Below are 19,826 nucleotides of genomic sequence, written 5' to 3'. Positions count from 1 at the left end.
AAAAAACCCATCAAAGAAGGCTTCCAATGAATCCAAACAATTATTTTTTCACGAGTCCAACACCCAGCTGTGCAAGAAAACATACAATATGACGAAAGTGATGACATCTTTCACAAGTAGCCCAACTTTTATTCTGAACCTTGGACCTGTATATAAAATACCAATAAAAAGGTTTGAAGCACCAAAAGCAGCCCATGTTAAAGTTAATTTTAATACTAATTAGGCGATTTTTGTTATCCTTGGACTTTCAAAGCGTTAAGCTCAACATTATTAATATTATTATGTTTTAATTTTTTATTATTCAGAAGGCCAAATTGTGACTGAGGAAGGTTGAATGTGCTGGCCAGTTTATTTGCCCAATAAATGACAATAGGCTACCATTTTTTTCTATTTAAAACTTTAACTAATTTTTTTCTAATAATATATGATATATTAAATTTGTATTTTAAAAAAATAAGTATTTTTTCATATTTCTTCATTCTATATATTTAGCAAATGTTTTGGTACCTCAAAAAGTGTGGTTATGATGACCATCCAACAAGCTAATCCAGCTAAAAATAGTGCTTAAAATGTCCCTAAAATGCAGTATTTAAATATCATTATTAAATAGAGGTGAATAACTGCAAAAATGTCCACTTTTTGAGAAAAAAGAACCACCTTTTTCACCAGGCTGCCTGCATACATTATCCCAAATGTTTTGAGAAATCAGCCATTTTAAGTAGTGGCACGAACCATGTGTCATCATGTTAATGACATTACACTGCCTCAATTTTTGGGTTGGTTTTATAGAAAACAGGAAAAACAAAGATGCCTTAATATGGTGTACATTTAATAAGACAGCACAGAGCAGCATTCTAAAATAGTATATTTAGTATGATAAAACAGCACTGCTTCTTCCCTAAGTGATCACAACTGGAAGAACCACAAGTGGCCGACTATGGCATAATAAAAGCTCGGCTGCTTTCATTGCCACATCTCTCGTATGCAACTGCTTCTGCAGTCTCATTTCAAAATTTTAGTCCCATAGGATGTAACGAAGACAATAACTCCCATGATTCCACAATCAGTCACGTCATCATCAAAATACGCCTTTGTTGCACAAAAAAAAAATAAATAAATAAAATAAATCACATACTGTTCCTTTAAGCGCTTCAACTGAATCTTAAACCTACGCTGCTTCCCTACTGCATTTGAGTTGCATTTTCCTCCATGCAACTTCCATCTTTGTATTTCTACCTGTAAATGTTTTGAATGTGTTTATTTTCATAATTTTTAATTCTGCAGCTTCAATACATGTGTGTCTGTGACATACTGTACCACTCATTTATGATCACATAATTTAAGCAATCACAGTATTTCATGTAACACTGACAAATACATGAACAGCAATTAACAGCAAAAATATATATGCCCACTGTTTAGCCAAAAAGTCACTGAATTAAATAGAAGTGACAACATGTAGTACTCTTAATCTATGATTGCATCTTAACTGCAGTAATTAAAAATTTTTCTGGCTTGTTTGGTCAGTGCCAAGATTCATCAGATTCAACTGGTAAAGGCCTAATTTTCACACATGAAATGACCCGAACAAGCTTAAAGTCTTCAGATGTGCTTGAATACGCTTTACAGAAGACTTGTTCTACTCAGGGTCAATTAAAAGATGAAGATGATCAGCTAAATGATGATACAAAAAATTATCACTCTTTGAGCCTGAAGAGAACCACTCTGTAAAGTCCATTCCAGCACATACCAAATGCTTTCAGTGCATGGGGTTAGAATCAATTGGTGTTAAACTGATATTTGAAAATGAAGCCTTGTGAATGAAGAATGTCTTTCTCACTATGAGCCTAAAGAATGTTTATTGACATAGTGACTTATGCTCCGAGGCTAACCTGCTCAGGCTAAAGGCCGGGACACAATAAGCTGACAATCGGCTATTGGACTTTATTGGTCCATGGGTCAGGCCAGTTGTTTTGGTGTGTTCCGCACATCAGTTAACAATGGATCGTATTGGTTCGATTCAGCATGTAAAACCAGAGTCGAACTCTCGGATGAAGAGAGCAAGCTAGCTGGTTATTCAGCAATGAATCAGAGTGTGAGTGTCATAGTGATGTAGCAAGCAAACTATTTAAGTCAAGAAGGATTACAAAGAGGCCGGCTGTAATTTCGAGAGAGATTTCAAACTACAGAAGTTTCAACCAATCAGCTGTGAGCAAAGTGACACATCTGACATCTGTCAGTCCCATAGTTTCTCATTCTTCGCATTAAAGGGCACTACATTTTAATGGGGTTATCACAATACTAGAATTCAGTACCAGTACTGAAAAGAGGCGTATTGTACCAGAGGTAAAACAGCTTTAGGCAGTCCCTGTGGCTCACCAAGTGCATCCATTTCCATCAGACACTGCACACCTATAGTACCCATTAGGGGTGGGCGATATGACCTAAAATTAATATCACGGTATTTTTCATCTTTTGAACGGTGACGGTATAATATCATGGTATTACTTTAAATAGCAAAATAATATACATCTCAAGGAAGAACGGACAAAGAAAGTCTCACTTCTATCACTCTTTAAAAGTTTTGGTTTGGGTCATTGTAAATGCTCAGTCTCGTTATGAGCTGATCTTCATTTTTCTGTGTTGGTGGAATAAAGCAGGCGAGTCAGCCGCACCAATTTATGAGCAGACAGAGCAGGATTCTCGCGATGACCACCAGCGCAATTCCGCTCTTTGTTATGAGCCGTAGTTTCAGTGTAAACTTAGTAAAGGTGAGTTTCTTTGGCGATGATGTGTACAGTGTTAGATTTTATATTTAGCGGACATTTGCGCTGAACACGCGGTGAATGCAACGCATCGAGATTCGGGCACCTTCTCCGAAAACACTCGATTGATCTCAGCTGGCGGATCAACATTTACCTCATGCCATGATCGCTGTCATCTGCGCCATTATTATTATTATAACTTTAGGTGAGGTTTGCAAACCTGTGCACTTTTCACTCTTCAGCCGTTTGCATTTCCTGCAGTAACAAAAGCTCCCTGTTATCTGACAGCGGGAAGCGTTGAGTAACTGACAGCTAATAACCAATACAGCAGCAGGGTAGAGCGATTCAGCAAGTTTTTAGAGAAAATCAAATCAGATTGCACTACAACCATTATATTCAGACACACAAATGCTCCCAAATGTATTATGAGGGCGCATAGATTAAATTTCGGGCGCTCATGCGACCAAAATGGTTGCAATTTCGAGCCCTGTAGTATAAAGACATGTATTCAGACCACAACTGAACGTTTGAAGAAAATTGAATGCCTTATTATTTAGAATTAGCTATTATTGATGTAAATGCAGCCGTTCAAGGCGCATAATTGATTTATTACGGTATTGACGGTATTAGAAAATCCATGTCGTGGCGCAATGTCACACCGGTGATGACTATGACACCGGTGTACCGCCCACCCCTAGTACCCATAGTACAAAATAAATGTGGATTTTTAAACAATGTAAATCTTCTTATGGGTTTCTATGTCATATTTTAATAAGGTACATTATTTATGTGATATTAAGCCTTGATACCTGACATACCATTTAAACTGTGAACTTACATATTAAAGTCTATGTATAAAGTATATTACAAACAACTGTACATTAACTGTCTCCACATCTTTTAGTTTCCTTAATACTGTTTAAATGTGATTATATTCATCATATATTTTAATCTCTTAATCTTTTTTCAGAAGAGAAAGATGAATTGTGCTCTCTCTCATGAGAAATCTACCAACAATCAAACTAACAAAAATAGGGATCTTCAAAAGGGACTCTGAGCTTTTGATTTCACAAACTGTATATATACATAAATATTTCTTAAACAGATATAAATATAGCTCTGTGATAAGTATTAGATTATACAAAGCTAAAATCATTACGCCAAAAAAGCAGCTTTCATCTTCCTGCTAATATTAAAATGCATTAAGTGAAATTAAAATGTAAATTACAAGTATTTGACTCTGTACATCAATAATGATTATTTTAATGGCTTTAAAATTACAAGCATCAAAGATTATGTAAATGCATTAATATGGCTCCATGCACATGATATTATAAGCCAGGCTTTAAAAGCAACAGTGATTAGTACACCATACTGTATGTAGCAAATCTCTCTTTCTGTTCTGGTTAGAAATGTTAATCAGTCAATGTTATTAGTAAGTAAGTCCTAATGTTAGTCAGTAAGTCCCGGTTCTTATAGAGTATTCACTGAGATTTCACATCATGAATCTGAAACAGAAATGCTGACATTTCTTAGCAGCAGTAAATCATCTAACATGAATTAATAATCAGAACAAAATATGCTGCTGATTCAAGCAACCTATTAAAATACATATGCTGTAGGTGATTTTCAGTCTCCATTTGAACAAACCTAAAGCTCAGCAATAAGATCTCATAAACATTAAAGATTGAGGGAGAAAACAGAACCTGACGTCTGTGAAATTCTGGCTCAGCCTAAATTCCTGGCAGGCCATGAAAAAGAGACGGGTGTCTTGATCTCTTGTATGATCTCTCCTGTGAGGTGAAAGCAACCAGGCCTCTTTTTGAACTGATATGAAAGCGTGTCTATCTCTGGCCATCTTTTATCCTGTTCTCTACAATCCCATGGCTGAGAGTCCCCTTATGAAAGATTGTCAATAACATGAGATCTTTCAACCTTGAGTTTCCAGTTTCAAAATACATATATTTAGGGGTCAATTCACTTAACTGTTGTGCATTTGGCATTTCACTTGGCAAACCTGCATAATTTAATAGACAAAACATTTTTCTGCACAAAAATATTTTTATTGGTTTTTTACGTTTATGATTTCAGTCATGCAACTTATGCTCCATGGTTAACTTCCTCTGGTTTAAGTCCGGGACACACCAAGCTGACGATCGGCTATTGGACTGTGTTGGTCCATTGGTCAGGCTAGTTAGTTTGATGTGTTCTACACATTGGCTAACATTGGTTCAATTCCTCATGTAGAATCGGTTTCAGATTCTAAGATGAAGAGAGCAAGCTAGCTGGTTATTCAGCAATGAATCAGAACGTAAGAGTGTCAAGAAGGATTACAAACTTAATGGTCTTCTTTAACTAAACTAAGACGTAATGATGTTCTCATCAAGAGTCGCTGGAAATAATGATCTCTCAGTGTGAATTTAAAATCCATAGAGACAGACATGGCAGACAAACCTTTTTTTTTGCTTTCCAAAAACGGAGAAAAAAAACTGTGTTGTTGTTTAATGTGCTGAGTAATTAATCTAATTAATCATAATACTTTTTTTGTAAAATTTATCACACAAAATGAGCTCTTTATAAGTTCTGATTGTTTTGGATGTTCATTAGCAACCATTGCAAATTATACACACTAAAAGATACATTCTTTAGTATGCCTTTACTTAATTGACAGTCTGATCGCTCTGAATCAAGACCAAAGGAATCAAGAGAACTGAACTACAAGCAGGGATGGGCAAAAATACATTAAAATGTATTTTTTTAAATAAAATACCAAATACATAAATTTTAAGTGTATCAAAATAAACTACAAAATACAGCAGCCACAATTGTATCAAAATAAAATACTGTATTTGTGTATTTTGAAAATAATACAAAATACTTTTAAAAGGGAGCAGGAGATTTCTTCGCAAACCCTCCATCATAGTTACATACAACAATAGTTTGATAACAACAAATCTTCTCTGCCACTTCGTAAGGGAGTTGTGGCCTAATGGTTAGTGAGTTGAACTTATGTTTCTGTTTGAGTTTAGTATACATTTTGCACAAATTTTATACAGAAAGTCCTGTCTTCTGTTCAATGATTCAGAGCCTTTCTCTGTTCAATGATTATTCAACGTATTAACAATCTTAGATTTAAAGGGTTACAGCCCTATGAAGAGGTCATTTTTTTGTTCACATAATTTGCAATTTCCATCTATTATTGTATACTCATTCTCCCAAGATTTTTTAGCTCTTCTTGAACAGGAACAGTCTCAGTTTACCCTCTTAAAAAACACCAGTATGCCATAGTTAAGTGTTTTATTTAACTAGTGAAACTGCGATCACACTGGGCTTTTCCTCCCATAGACTTCCATTCATACGCACGCAAATGCGTCAGACCGAAAACGCAAGGTCATGCGTCAAGTTTCGCATGTTGCTGCGGTGCAAAGTTCAAGCTTGGTGAACTCTGACCTGCGAAATCGCATCACTTGACTGCGTGAGACCATTCGAGGATCAAAACAGGACCTCTCTGGGCAGAAATATAAAACATGGAGCAATCGCTTGCTTTTTTTAATGTCTAAACATTTTGTTTAATCCAGCCCCTTTTCGCAGCGCCGTACGACAGAATTTCGCACACACAAAGCCCAGTGTGACCGCAGCTTAACTAGTGTTTTATTTAACTTTAGTTCCTCTGCATTTCCTCTTGCAGCACTGAGACTGAGAATGATTATGTGCTAAAGGGTTCCTTGTCCTGTTCTTAAGGAATGATATTTATTCCATCTCATTTCTTAAGTAAAGATGCTGAATTGTACTGTACACTATAGCCATTATATATATTTCTGGTCCTACCATTGCTCAGTAGCTATTTTCCAATGATTGTTGACTAGCTTCTGAATATACCCTCACTATTTGTCTGTTACTTTCTTTAAGCATAATTTCCACCCAGACTCCATTCATTGACCACCTTCTTAAAAATAAATCAGTTTTCTGTTCTGATCTCAAGCTTAGGCAAATAACTGAAAAAGAACCAATCAGAGGCCTCATTTTTAAAAAGTCATCATGTACTGTAGAGTCTTGCAAAGTATTTTACAGTATTTTGAAACTACAAAAATACAAGGCACGTAGAAGACAAGTATTTTCATACAAAATATTAACCCATTTTCATAAACCCTATAAAAATACAAATGACAAAATAATATTTTGTATTTGAAATATCTATGTATCATTGAATGTATGTAGAATTGAATTGAATTGTATCATAAATACTGCCCATCCCCGACTACAAGTGTGAACACTCCTTATGTCTGCTGTTTGATATCAACCATCAAGAAACAGATGTTTTCATGCTTTGCCAAAGCTCAATAGCAGCTCTGTCTCTATTTTTTCTGATTCTATAGATATTGTGACAGGTGGACTGACGGACCTGTCACTGGAGGACAGAATCATCCCGGGATGAATCCCACTCCTCCTCGGTTTCTGTTCAGCACTCGATGTATCAGATAAAGCCTTCTGGGAGCTCACCGAGAAGCTCTATCATGCTGGAGTGCCCTGAAGCTCAAGTCTTATCTGTTGCTGGACCTGTTGAGAATTGAGTCTTTATCTTGCATCAACACTTTGAAAGACGAGAGCAGAACAGTTGAGCTGTGTATCTGCTGCTCTGAGTCACAAGAGAAGGCTTTGGTATGTGCAGCAGAATGCCATTTTTTTTAGAAGTGCCTCAAGTGTACTAGTGAATGTGGATTTTTTTTTTTTTCCTTTCATGGAGGAAGTCTGCCAAAAACGTGGGCTGTGAGGGAATCATTCAGCAAGCGGATGAACTTGATGGAGCCAGTCAGCTGAGCTGTCTTACATCAGCTCTTTCCACCTCCAGCTCGCTCTCATCCATGATTGCACTGTCTTAAATCCCCTTAAAGTCTGCAAAAACATGCTGGTTGGTGGCCATCTGTGGCGATTACCATGTAAAACCTGCCCAATCCACTCAAAGCAGCATTGTCATCCCACTGAGATCAAGAACTCGTCCAAACAGCAGAGCCAGAAACCACTGCAGATAAGACCGACCCTGCTTTTTTGTTTGTTTGTATTTTCCAATTTTAAACCAAATCAATTGATGTGATTCATGGTGGAGGCAGATAAGCCTTCAATGCTGCCATGTTTTAAGATTGCACCAATTGAACAGGTCAGTTGGTGATGAGCATGAAAGCACCTGTAACTGTCATTCTTCCTCAAAATCATCAAGGCATCATTAACTCCATTCTTAATCTTGTAGTCAGTACTTAAAGGATTTTCTCTCTGTTCTCACTTGTCATTCTCTGAGGTGTATTGATTATATGCAGTTCAAACTTAAAGTTGCATACCGGGAAGCTTTTTTTAAGTGCCGGAAATGCCAGTGTAACTGTACAGTAACTAGTTTGTATATCAAATGCACCAAAATCAGTTTATTTAATTGCCACCAACCCCATTTACAAGAATATAAAAGAGATAGTTCATCCAAAAATAAAAATACTGTCATATTTTTTTTTACCCTTTACCAAACCTTCATAAGTTCATATATCTTATGTGTAAAGAAAATACTTTGAAGAAAGCTGAAACCTTTAACCAATTGACTTCCATTGCATTTTTTCCTACTATAGAAGTCAATGGTTTCAACAAAAGAGATAAACACAAAGGTTTACAACCCCTTGAAGGTGAATAGGTAAATAGTGGGTAATTTTTCATTTTTATGGTGAACTATCCCTTTAATAAATCAGTTTATTTTTCCACATTGATGTCAAAATGAAGAGTACATGTCAGTGGGAAACCTAAAGTTCAAGGAAAAAGGTTTTTGGTTAAAAAAAAAACAAAAAACAAACAAACATCTGAGGGGTTGTTTAAACAACATGGTTTCAGCCGAATCACACAATAAATTTAGAAATCACAGTCAATGCAGCAAAATAAAGACAACAGAGAACATTTTTATGGTGATTTTCAAAGGAGGCAACATTCAAAGACGCCTAAATTATATTGTATACATAAGGTAGTTTTTATACTTATATTTGCTGGCCTGGCTTTCACGTACATTTTCATCATTCCCTCCAAAAGTATAACCAATTGTTTTCAAGATAATTTTATTTTATTTTTCTGCGATAAATATTGCAATGAATATAGTTTCAGAAGATAGTTTGAATTACACTATTTGACGGTTTACTGGGGTCTAACATTATTCAGGTAGAGAAATTGAATAATCACAATGCAAAACGAAATGCTCTTGTTTCTGGTCCAAATATAAAAAAAAATCTTAGACCAAGTAAAAACTTTGTTTAGTTTTAACTGTCAGAGGAAATAGATGGAAATTAAGAGTTTTTTTTGCTTGTTTTAAGAAAATTATCTGCCAGTGGGGTAAGTAAAATAATTTTGCTTTCACTTTTAAATTTAGATATTTTGACTAGAAACAAGACAAAAAAATTCTAAATAAGAACAATTTTTTTGCATAAATCATATAAATTCCACATACTTACAGTGATTAAATACAATTCTGTGGCTCCTGGTCAACTATAATTCAGACTGGACATTGCATATCTATGTGATGTGACTATTGCAAATGCGCACATTGCACAATATCAATGCTAAAGCAATATATTATGCAGCCCTAGTTGAAACGATACAATTCTTAAGCTTTTTTGACAATTAGTTTATGTTCAATCCACTTAAATTTGTTAAAAAAAAAAACAAAAAAAAAGATTAAGTTAACTTAATTAAATTTGTGTTGGGAGAGCATGAAAGAACTGTGTGGAACCTAATTTTTTGCAGTGTAATGCTTTATCAACAACAAAGTGGGATTCACTTCTCATTACAACCATTATATATACACAGAAAATTCCAAATAAACATCAGTGTATCACTTCTATGAATGTGTGTATATTTGGAACATTTTGAAAATGCTATAGTGCAAACACACAACTTTTTAAAAATGCGAGAGAAAAACTTTTCAGTTTCTGGCTTCATCATTGACCTGAAAACATAGCCTGAATTTGTTACACATTTCCTCTTCCATTTCTGCAAAACATTCACTCTGTCTGGATGCAACAGAGCATGACCATGTGGATTGTTGGTTTATTAAGCATAAGCAGTTATGTGCATGTAAACACTCTCACTAAAGATGCCTGCATAAATTTGGATACATCTGAAAATGACATTTTGATTTCAGCAGAGCCGGAAACCACTCCAGACCAAACTCCACTTTCAAACCAAATCAATCATAGTGATTTATAGTGGAAGTAAATAATCGTTCAATGCTGCTGTGTATTGTTTTAAGGTTGCCATCAGGTTATCCTCCCTGGAATCACCTTGGAAACCAAAGTTTGGCTTTGGGGTGGATGAGATTTTTTATTGGTAGCTTAAGGATGAAGCAAAAGCCAACTGAAATCAATACAGGGATATTAAGGTCACTGATCAATGTGTCACACTTGATAATCAACAATGGTGTGGAGCTCACACCTGCACAGACGCCACAGATTAACTCGCTAACGATCCACAACAATGCTCTAAAAGAGCGGGAACAAACATTCAATAAGTGGCACTGCAATGTTTCCTCATTAAGCAGCTGTGAATGGAATCGTCGGGTGCGTTGACAAATTGTCAATAATGTCAAACTAATTCATAAAGTCACCATGTCGTATCATTCTCCGGGATACTGTTTTCAATCTCTCTCTCTCTCTTTTTTTTCTTGTGGTGTGTGGATCATGCTTGTGCCAGAGAATGATCTGAAACAATAGTTTATGGTCCATGCTGTACAATTACAATTAATACGATTGCATGCTGTTTGGTTATTAAAGGTGCAGTATGTATGTTTGACACCCAGTGGTTGAACTAGGTATTGCATTCTCGTATCAAAACAAATCACAAGCACAGATTGCCAGATTGAGGAATGAGTCTGACGATCAAGACTAAAGGCTGATTTAAAGCATGTTCTAAGCATGTTCTAAGCAGCATGTGATGGAATATTTTCCATATTAAAGGAAGTTTTTGTTCTAACCAACACGTTGAATTGATATATTAAAAATGGTTTCTATTTCTTGAAGCTGAACAACAGAACAGAACTGACAGCGATCACCTCAGGTACACCTCATGTGCTTAATCAGTGTTAAATGTGAGTTTGAATGCCATTTTACATGACATGTATTGCCGTGCCGTGTATTGACATGCATGTATTGTACTGTTTAAAATTGAACCTCAAAACTGTGACTCAAAATAAAATGCATATCAGTGATTCAGCATGTACATTTAATAATGTTATAGAGGTTTAATATGAATTAATTAGAATATTCATTCATTAACTTCCTTTACGGCTTAGTCCCTTTATTAATCTGGGGTCGCCACAGTGGAATAAGCCGCAAACTTATCCAGCATATGTTTTACACAGCGGAAGCCCTTCCAGCTGTAACCCATTACTGGGAAACATCCATACACACTTATTCACACACATACACTACGGACAATTTTAGCTTACCAAATTTACCTATACCGCATGTGTTTGGACTGTGGGGGAAACCGGAGCACCTGAGGAAACCCATGTGAACACGGGGAGAACATGCAAACTTCACACAGAAATGCCAACTGAACCAGCCAAGGCTCGAATCAGTGACCTTCTTGCTGTGAGGCTAATTAGATTATAAACCTTACCGTTCCATGAGTGAGTGCATTCTGTGCTTCTGTGTCCATTAAATCATGCAACAGGTAGAAGAAAACTCTGGTAGTTTCGAAAATGGAATAAATAAATAAATAAATAAATAAATAAATAAAAATAAACACCCATTATTAATTTCATTTGAATTTATTAGAAAATTAAACACTACTAGCATCAGTTATTTTTATTGTGAGGATGATGATCATGATGATTATGAGGATGATACTACTCTACTACTACTCATTATTATTATCATTATTATCATCATTATTATTATTATTATTATTATTATTATTATTATTATTATTATTATTATTATCATCATTATTATTATCATTATTATCATCATTATTATTATTATTATTATTATTATTATTATTATTATTATTATTATTATTATTATTTTTATCATTATTATTATCATCATCATTATAATAATAATAATTATTATTATTATTTTATAGACTTAAACTTTGTGATTAAATTAGTACTACTAATTATTATTATTATTATTATTATTATTATTATTATTATTATTATTATAATTATTATTATAGTCATCATCATCATCATCACAATCTAATTATCTCTAATTATTTCATTCTTATTTTTCAGTTTTTCTTCAACAACAAAACACATTTTAAATGGACAGTAATAATTACACAATATAAAAGGATAATTTAAAGAAGGAAGGAACAAATAAACGAATGAACAAACAAATAAATGAATTAATTTTGGTAACACTTTATTTTGATGGTCCATTTGAGTATTAGTAAACTCTGTTTAATATCTGTTGATACTGGTGCTAAACAGACATTTAACTGACTATAAGAAACTTTGCAAGTACATGTGCAACTTACATTAACCCTAACCCCAACCCAACAGGCGACTTATAATCTAATGAGAATTAGTTGGCATGTAGATGCAATGTAACTTAAATTTAACAAACGGACCATCAAAATAAAGTGTGACCGATATTTTTCTTCTAAAACCAAACTTCGCCATGCACTGGCATAAAACTGGTTCTAAATCATCGTTACATACACACAAGAAAGTCACAGCATGAAAACTTTCAAGTACTCACATTAAACACTTACTAAGACATACTAAGTGTTTAACAGACGGCTATTTAACATGCTTTTAGACTTTAAAAATATGCATTGTTAAAAAAAACCATAGTAACGGTCACACTAACTGGCATGTCACCTTGTTCTGATCAAAGCGTTTATCCGGCTTCTTCTGATTGGATGAGTCTAATAGGCCCAAGCAGGGGTCCGGTGTCCTATAATCACGAGGCTGATGGCAGGCCCGTCTCTCAGTAAGAGCATTTGGAGACCTGCTGCTATGACGCTGAGCCACCAGGCAATCACTGTTAACATGGACCACATCCAGCCAAGAAGAATAAAATCTTTGTGAACAGAAATAATAGGGCTCAAATACCTCAGATTTCACTCTCAGTGACTTAGTGCTGATCAGCAGCTCACAGGATTTGATTTTTCTCCCCCTTCTTTTCCTTCTAAAACACATCATTTTCACATGCAAGTCAAACTGTGCCCATTTCATCAAGCTTTTTAGGAAAAAGACTAGTTACGGGTGCCTTTCAATTGGTGATCAGCATGAAAGCACCTGTAACTGTTATTCTAGCTCAAAATCTTGAAGATATCATTAGATCAGTCTATGCTCACTTCTTAATAGATTCTGTCTCTTCTAGTAAGCATTTTCAAATAAATAACATGATATTATTAACTGCATACTTAGAAGCAATTTTAAATGCCTGAAATGTCATCATAACCATACGGTAATTAATTAATCAATCAACATTAACTTGGATACATCTCAAAATGACATTTTGAGTAGAAAATGTTTTCAAGAATCTGCTTTTGTACAGCAATAATTAAAAAAATTCAGAGAAATTAAGATTTTGCAATCGCTGAATCTATAAAAAAAAAATAAAATCAACAAAAAAGTCGTAATTTTTGCGTTCCTGCAAAAAAATTTAAATAATCTCATAAAACATCCAACTCTAAACCATATAATCAAATTATATTTATTTCAGTTTGCAATTAATTGTTTTTTGTGACTTGTAGATGTTGCGTACGCATCGCACAGGATGTATTTGAGTCTCTTGATAAATGACATCTCACCTGTGCCCTCACAATAATTACATTACAGTAGAGTAGGGAAGAATAGTCAATGCAAACATGAGACATCCTGTGGTACAAATCGAGTGAATGACACAGCGCAAATTATGCATTTCGTGCGTTTTACACACTCCGGACTGTAAAAGAAAGTGGGAGCAAACATCTAACAAACGAAGCGACGGAAGAGACAGAAAAAACAAGCAGCATACAATGATGGAGACAAGTTCAAGGATGACAGCCTTAAAACAAAATGTTTTCAAGAACCTGCTCTTGTATAGCAATAATTAAAAAAATTCAGACCCCCTAGTTTTTTGCAATTTTGCCATCGCTGAATCTACAAAAAAAATCTTTATAAAAAAAATTCAAAAACAAATCAACAAAAAAGTTGCTATTTTTGCCTTACTGCAAAATTCTTAATTTAAATGCAAAATAATCGCAAAAAAAATTTAAATAATCTGCACTGATGGAGATTGGTTCAAGGATGACGGCTGCTGGATGTGACTGAATTGAAGGACATTATTTGTGCTTTACATGTATGGCTGGTATTATGATGTGCGTAAAACTGATAAATGGTTTCGTTTAACTCTTTCCCTGTTGTTGACAAGAGAAAACCACACCAATTAGTTTTTTAGGTGTATTACAGTAGGGGAAGCCCTAATGCATGTCCCGAGAGAGGTACATGATGTTAGATGCTCCGGGGAGTGAAATCTGAGAAAGAAAAAGATCGTAGGTAAGCATAAGAGTTATACAACCTTCCTTTGGCTGAATCCTTACCGATTTAGATCTGTTTTAAATCTTGCCTTGACAAGAGACCAAAATAAAGAAGCTTTATTTTTATGATTTGTGTCATGAAGATTGCACATCTAACATAGTAGGCTACCTAATATGGTAAATAAGATACATATTTAATTTTTTATATTTATATTTATGTTTTTAATCTCAAAATTTTCCTTTTTGTGATTTTTAATAAAAAAAATCACGAACAAAAATGTGGAAAAACTAGGGGGTCTGATAAATCATCATACTGCCTATATAAAACATAATAATAAAAAAAGAGCGAGCATACACAATACATTTCTAATGTTATTTTTCTGGAATGATCATTTTAGCACAACAACCCAGCAGTAAACTGGTCTGTCTAGGTTGCACTCAATAGGCATTCCATGTTTGGTCTGAACCCAAACTGCCCTCATGTCTTGCCACAGGACAGCAAAAGCAAGTAAATAACAATATGTTGACTGGATAACACAAAGCAGTCACCAGGACAGGGCAAAGGAATTCTACAAGGAGGTGCTCAGGTGAAACAAGGACACCTCTCTGAATTTTATTTCTGAAAAACAAAATGCAATACTTTTGAATGTTACACATCACAGGATTGTTCATCCAATTAAATGAAATCGGTATCAACAAGATCCATCTTACTACTCATCAGAATCCATTTATAATGTAATGAGATTAGTATTTTGAACAAAACATTTTGTTGTCATTGATATTTTATGAAAATAAAACTGAGATATAAGGGAATCATATGATGCTTAATTCAAGCAATTTGTTCAAACCAGCTTCTTCCTTTCTCTCTAAAGTTTAATAAAATTACTAATACTGACATTTTCACAGTTTGAAACAATAAATTGTATAAGAAATAATACATATAATGGAAAAATAATGGGGTGAAAAGGCAACTGATTGTATAATTTACAACTTATTCAGAGTTCAGACTGCATGACTTAAGCCCCAATTTCGAATCGCTGACAAATGCCTGAAATCACAAGCAAATCAGTGCTCGCTCACGTTAGTAACAATCACACAGTGTATACTATCAAAGACGTGATCTGAGAGAATTGTAGATGAGCCGCCGACACCCAGCATGTCATGTGAAATGTGTTCTGATTGAAAGTAACATCAGTGATTACCTACAGCCAATGAGAGAGCATTCACTAGTGTGTATCTGCAGACCAGCGGTAGGATGGGGATAAATTGGGGCCTCTTTTCGGTGTATTTGGACCCACAAAATGGAGGATAAACTAGTGCAAATTTAGCAGGAGCCCCCGTGTCTGTTTGACATGTCATCTAAGCAATACCACAACCTGGTCGAAAAAGAAAAAAAAGTTGAGTAGAAATTGTTCATTCCCTTCAAAACCCAGGTGAGCAAAAAAAGTACATTCTCTAGCTCACTAAAGGTTTCTTTCTCATTATTTAGGCAAGTTAATATAGATTACTACATGACATCTTGTTGTTTTTTTGTCACTTCTCGCACATGTTTGATTGTGAGACGTCGTTTGCGGACCAAGACAAATCCATCCATCTTGCATTGTTCCTGATAGTGCCCCAGATAGTCATGCAGTGTTAAAACATCTGTGATGCGACACATTAGCGCCATTAGCCATTGTTGTTTAAACTACTGCTAACTACTTACAATATGAAAAAGTAATTTTGTTAAACAGAGATCAAGGTCCCAAAATGCAATTCAAAAGTGTAAATAAACAGGAAAACACCCATGAATCATGAGCTACACGAAATTGTGCATCAACAAAATGTTTTTACAGTGTAAAATGTTTATTAAACTGGTTTAGTGTAAATATTGTTATATTAATAAAAACTGTATTTTCAATAAAACGTATTGTGCTTATACAAAAAAGGGCATATTCTATGAACAAATTGTGTTGATTATTTTAAAGTTAACATTTTAAAGTTGAAAATAGCAACACTGTACAATGTAAAATAAGCTACAATACCTCTAAAAATGTTTGCATGCTGAGTTACATGAACAGAACAGCAATTATAAATACATATTTTGTCATTTTTGCAGAATGCAATGTGAAGGTAAAATAAAATGTATTAACAGCAACACTGAAAGTGAAGCAGTGCCTACTAGGGCACTATTGGTTTAGTGTGCCACATAACTACACATGCACAATGTTTTCAAACACTACACATGAAAGCTGATGTGAAACTGACACAGTAGACATGAAAATGTTACATTTATCTACCTGAGAAAGAGAGAGTATTCTGAAATCTCTATTTTGCTGAACAAAAATGATGCCTCTATGTGGGTGGAAGCTCTAAATTAGTGAAAAATATTTGTTTTAAATATACTTAATGCCTGTTAAATATATGTTTTAAAAAAATTAAATATTATGTAAAGTTATGTAATGTCAAGTGCGCACTATTGCACACTTGGTTCATTGCTTGCTGTGATTCAGGCACTTGAATCTGTGTGCTTGACTACACTATGTGCACGCAAATATAGTCTATTACAATCTTCAAACATTTGATGAGGTACTCCTGCAGTAATCACTAGAAAATGTAGACAAACATCCCTATCCAGTATCCATACTGCCTGCTTTTTGAGAGCAATAAGAGCGCGGTACAAATAAATAGCACTGACTGTGGTATAGAAGACTGAATTCATTACATTTGCATAGAATGTAGATGTTTACTCCAAAAAAATACAATCACTTACTTTAAACTAGTTGGCAGCATTCTAATTTGAGGGAATGTGCCTTTTGAGTCAATATTATGCTTACATAAATCTACAATTTAGGTACATGCACATACACTATTATTAAAGTAAATAGTTGTCTGCTTTCTGTTTAAAAGATGGGCCGGAATGTCCCTAACTAACCTTTATATCACAAAAGCAACCCCATTCGAATGAAAGGTCAACAAATTGTCTTTCTTTAAACATTATTATCCTATTCACAATTTAGCCATTTCAGTTTTCAATACAATTCTAAGACAAATGGATGTGATTTTTAAGCACTCAGACTGAGTAAACTTTCTCCGGCGCTGCGCTTCTGCAAAAAACTAACATTTACCAGGATCAAGAGTTTATGACTAAACAAATTTAGCTGGAATTACTTTGCACCCAAATACTTTGGCAATCCAACAGCTGGCCTTTGAAAAATGAGGTGAGCAAATGCTGTTTGGGACTTTGCATTTCCTTTATGCGTTTATCTCCCAATGTTGGTTGTTTACGGGCTTTCAAGAATCCAAAACCAAGAGGAGCTTCTTTGTTCTATGTGTGTTAGCAGAACCAATTATGAAGCCTATTAGGGAATCTGATGTTCAGGGAATTACTTTTTTCCCCCACCTCCTGTTTACAGCTATTAGTGTCTTAAAAAGCCAGCAGGTTTGGAAGAGTTTGGAGATTTCGGCTGAATGTGTGATCTACAAAGCTTTGCTGCGCTAAAAATAATGACAGATGACAGACAGTGAAGGAATGCAGACAGACAGAGAGGATTATACTGAAAAAAAAGTGTGAAGTTTTAATCAAAAAAGCGTAACAGCCATGCCTCAGTGTTAGATAACTAGAAAATATAAAATGGATGAAGCTGAATGAACTGGAGATTTCCTGAAAGCAGTGAGGTCTGTCACAATAGATAGTCTTAGTGGGAGATCGGAGTGAACTGTACGGGCTTGAGCATGTTGACGTTAAGCAGCTGTCAGCACAAACACTGACATAAGGAGGAGGAGGATTTCAAAGGTCAAACGACTGGCTGGCCTGAATCTCAGGCTTGTCAAACACTCTGATCGCTGTGGCTGAAGAGGATGATCTTCCAATAGAGTAAAAATGTATCTTAACTGCAAGTGGCAATTATAGGGCAAGCGAAGAAACTTTTAGACATGAAGTAGTTGCAACCCAGGCTCATTCTGAAAACGTACCGCTATATACATGTCTGGAGAGTGCCAAATACGCCCCAGGAGATACATCTTTTTTTTTTTTGGAGATTTTGTTTTCGCTGTGTTCCACCAGAGGCCGCTGTGTGTGCTTTTTGAGATTTTAAATTCAGTCTGTATCAACTGACTGACTGAAAAAAACAAAGATTGACCCGCCCACCTATTTCCAGTAAAACCAACCAACAGTAACTATGTTTCCATCTACCTATTTTTATGCGCATTTTGCATATGCGCATAAAAAAACGGTTGATGGAAACGCTATGATGCGCGAGTTTTCAAAATGCGCATAAAAATCTTATGCGCATAACTGAGTAGGATAAACTTTTTATTTGATAAGAAAAGATGCGCATAAACTACGATGGAAACACTTTTACTGCACAAATTTCAGTATGTGCATTAAAAAGGGTCATGTGATTTTGTTATTAGAGATCCTGTGATGATGAAAATGTGTGTAAATGGACAAACCATGCAGGCTGAGCACACTGTAAAACATCTGAACTGTTGTTTTGGTCATTCTAAAACGCCTTACCGATTAAGTATTAGTGTTATTATATTAATGACCTCCAGAATCAAGAGCGTCTGTGCTCCGCGTCTGACACCTTCAAATGGCACCATGTGTTCACTGCGTGTCAGGATTGGCTTCTGAGGCACAAGTCATTTATTAGATGAAGAAAAGATTGACGCAGCTTCTCCTACCGCAGTAAATTCAGTTTTTACTGTTTATATTTGGTGCCAGTTAATCAGGAAGTGATGATTTTGTTCACTTTGACTTGTTGGATGGAAACGCTGCTTTAGTCGCACGTCTTTAATGTGATAATCCAATTTTGCGCATAAAGTTCATTCGCATTTTTGGATGAAACATAGCTACTGTTTTCAAAAGCAATCCAGAAAAAGAAAAGCTCTCGTGGCTGCCTGATTTTTACAGATCCTTTTTCAGATCATACCACTTTTTCAACCTGTTATTTACTTGTTTATTTTATTTTTTGCCTTTTGTTTTAGTTTTACCAGCTTTCTCGAACCGCAATTCACCGGACCCTAACCCCATCTTTGCAATCCCCTGCTCACAGTATCTCAAGTCCCCTGATATATGCTGTATGCCACTAGACAAACTGATCACAGCGGAAAAGCCGTCCATACAGAGGTAAGTGGTCAAAAAGGAACCGTGTCATCATACCGCCCCGTAGGTGTTCGTTTTAAAGATGAAATACAGCCATACAGACTTTTGGCTGTATAAGTTGCGACCTCCAGAAATGTTTTTAGGGATACGTTTTCAGAATAAGCTTATGTTGCGTACTAAATGTTGACACGTGATCCTGAATCTCCAGTCCAATCAGTTATATATGTTGAATTTTATTTTTATTTAAATGTTTAGTTCACCTGAATGCCGAATAAATGTGCTTTCCATTGATGTACGACTTGTTGGGATAGAAAGATATTTGGCCAACATGGTAGTATTTGAAGATCTTGAACCTGAAGGTTCGTAAAAATCGAAATATTGAGAAATTCACCCTTTAAATTGTCCAAATAAAGCCTTAGCAATGGATATTAATAACAAAAATATATATTTTTGATTAAGTTACATAAGGAAATGTACTCAAT

The sequence above is a fragment of the Danio aesculapii genome, chromosome 16 (genome assembly GCF_903798145.1).
Source record: "Danio aesculapii chromosome 16, fDanAes4.1, whole genome shotgun sequence".
In the NCBI taxonomy this organism is placed as follows: Eukaryota; Metazoa; Chordata; class Actinopteri; order Cypriniformes; family Danionidae; genus Danio; species Danio aesculapii.
The sequence above is the reverse complement of the archived record's forward strand: the minus strand, read 5'-3'. Positions refer to the sequence as shown.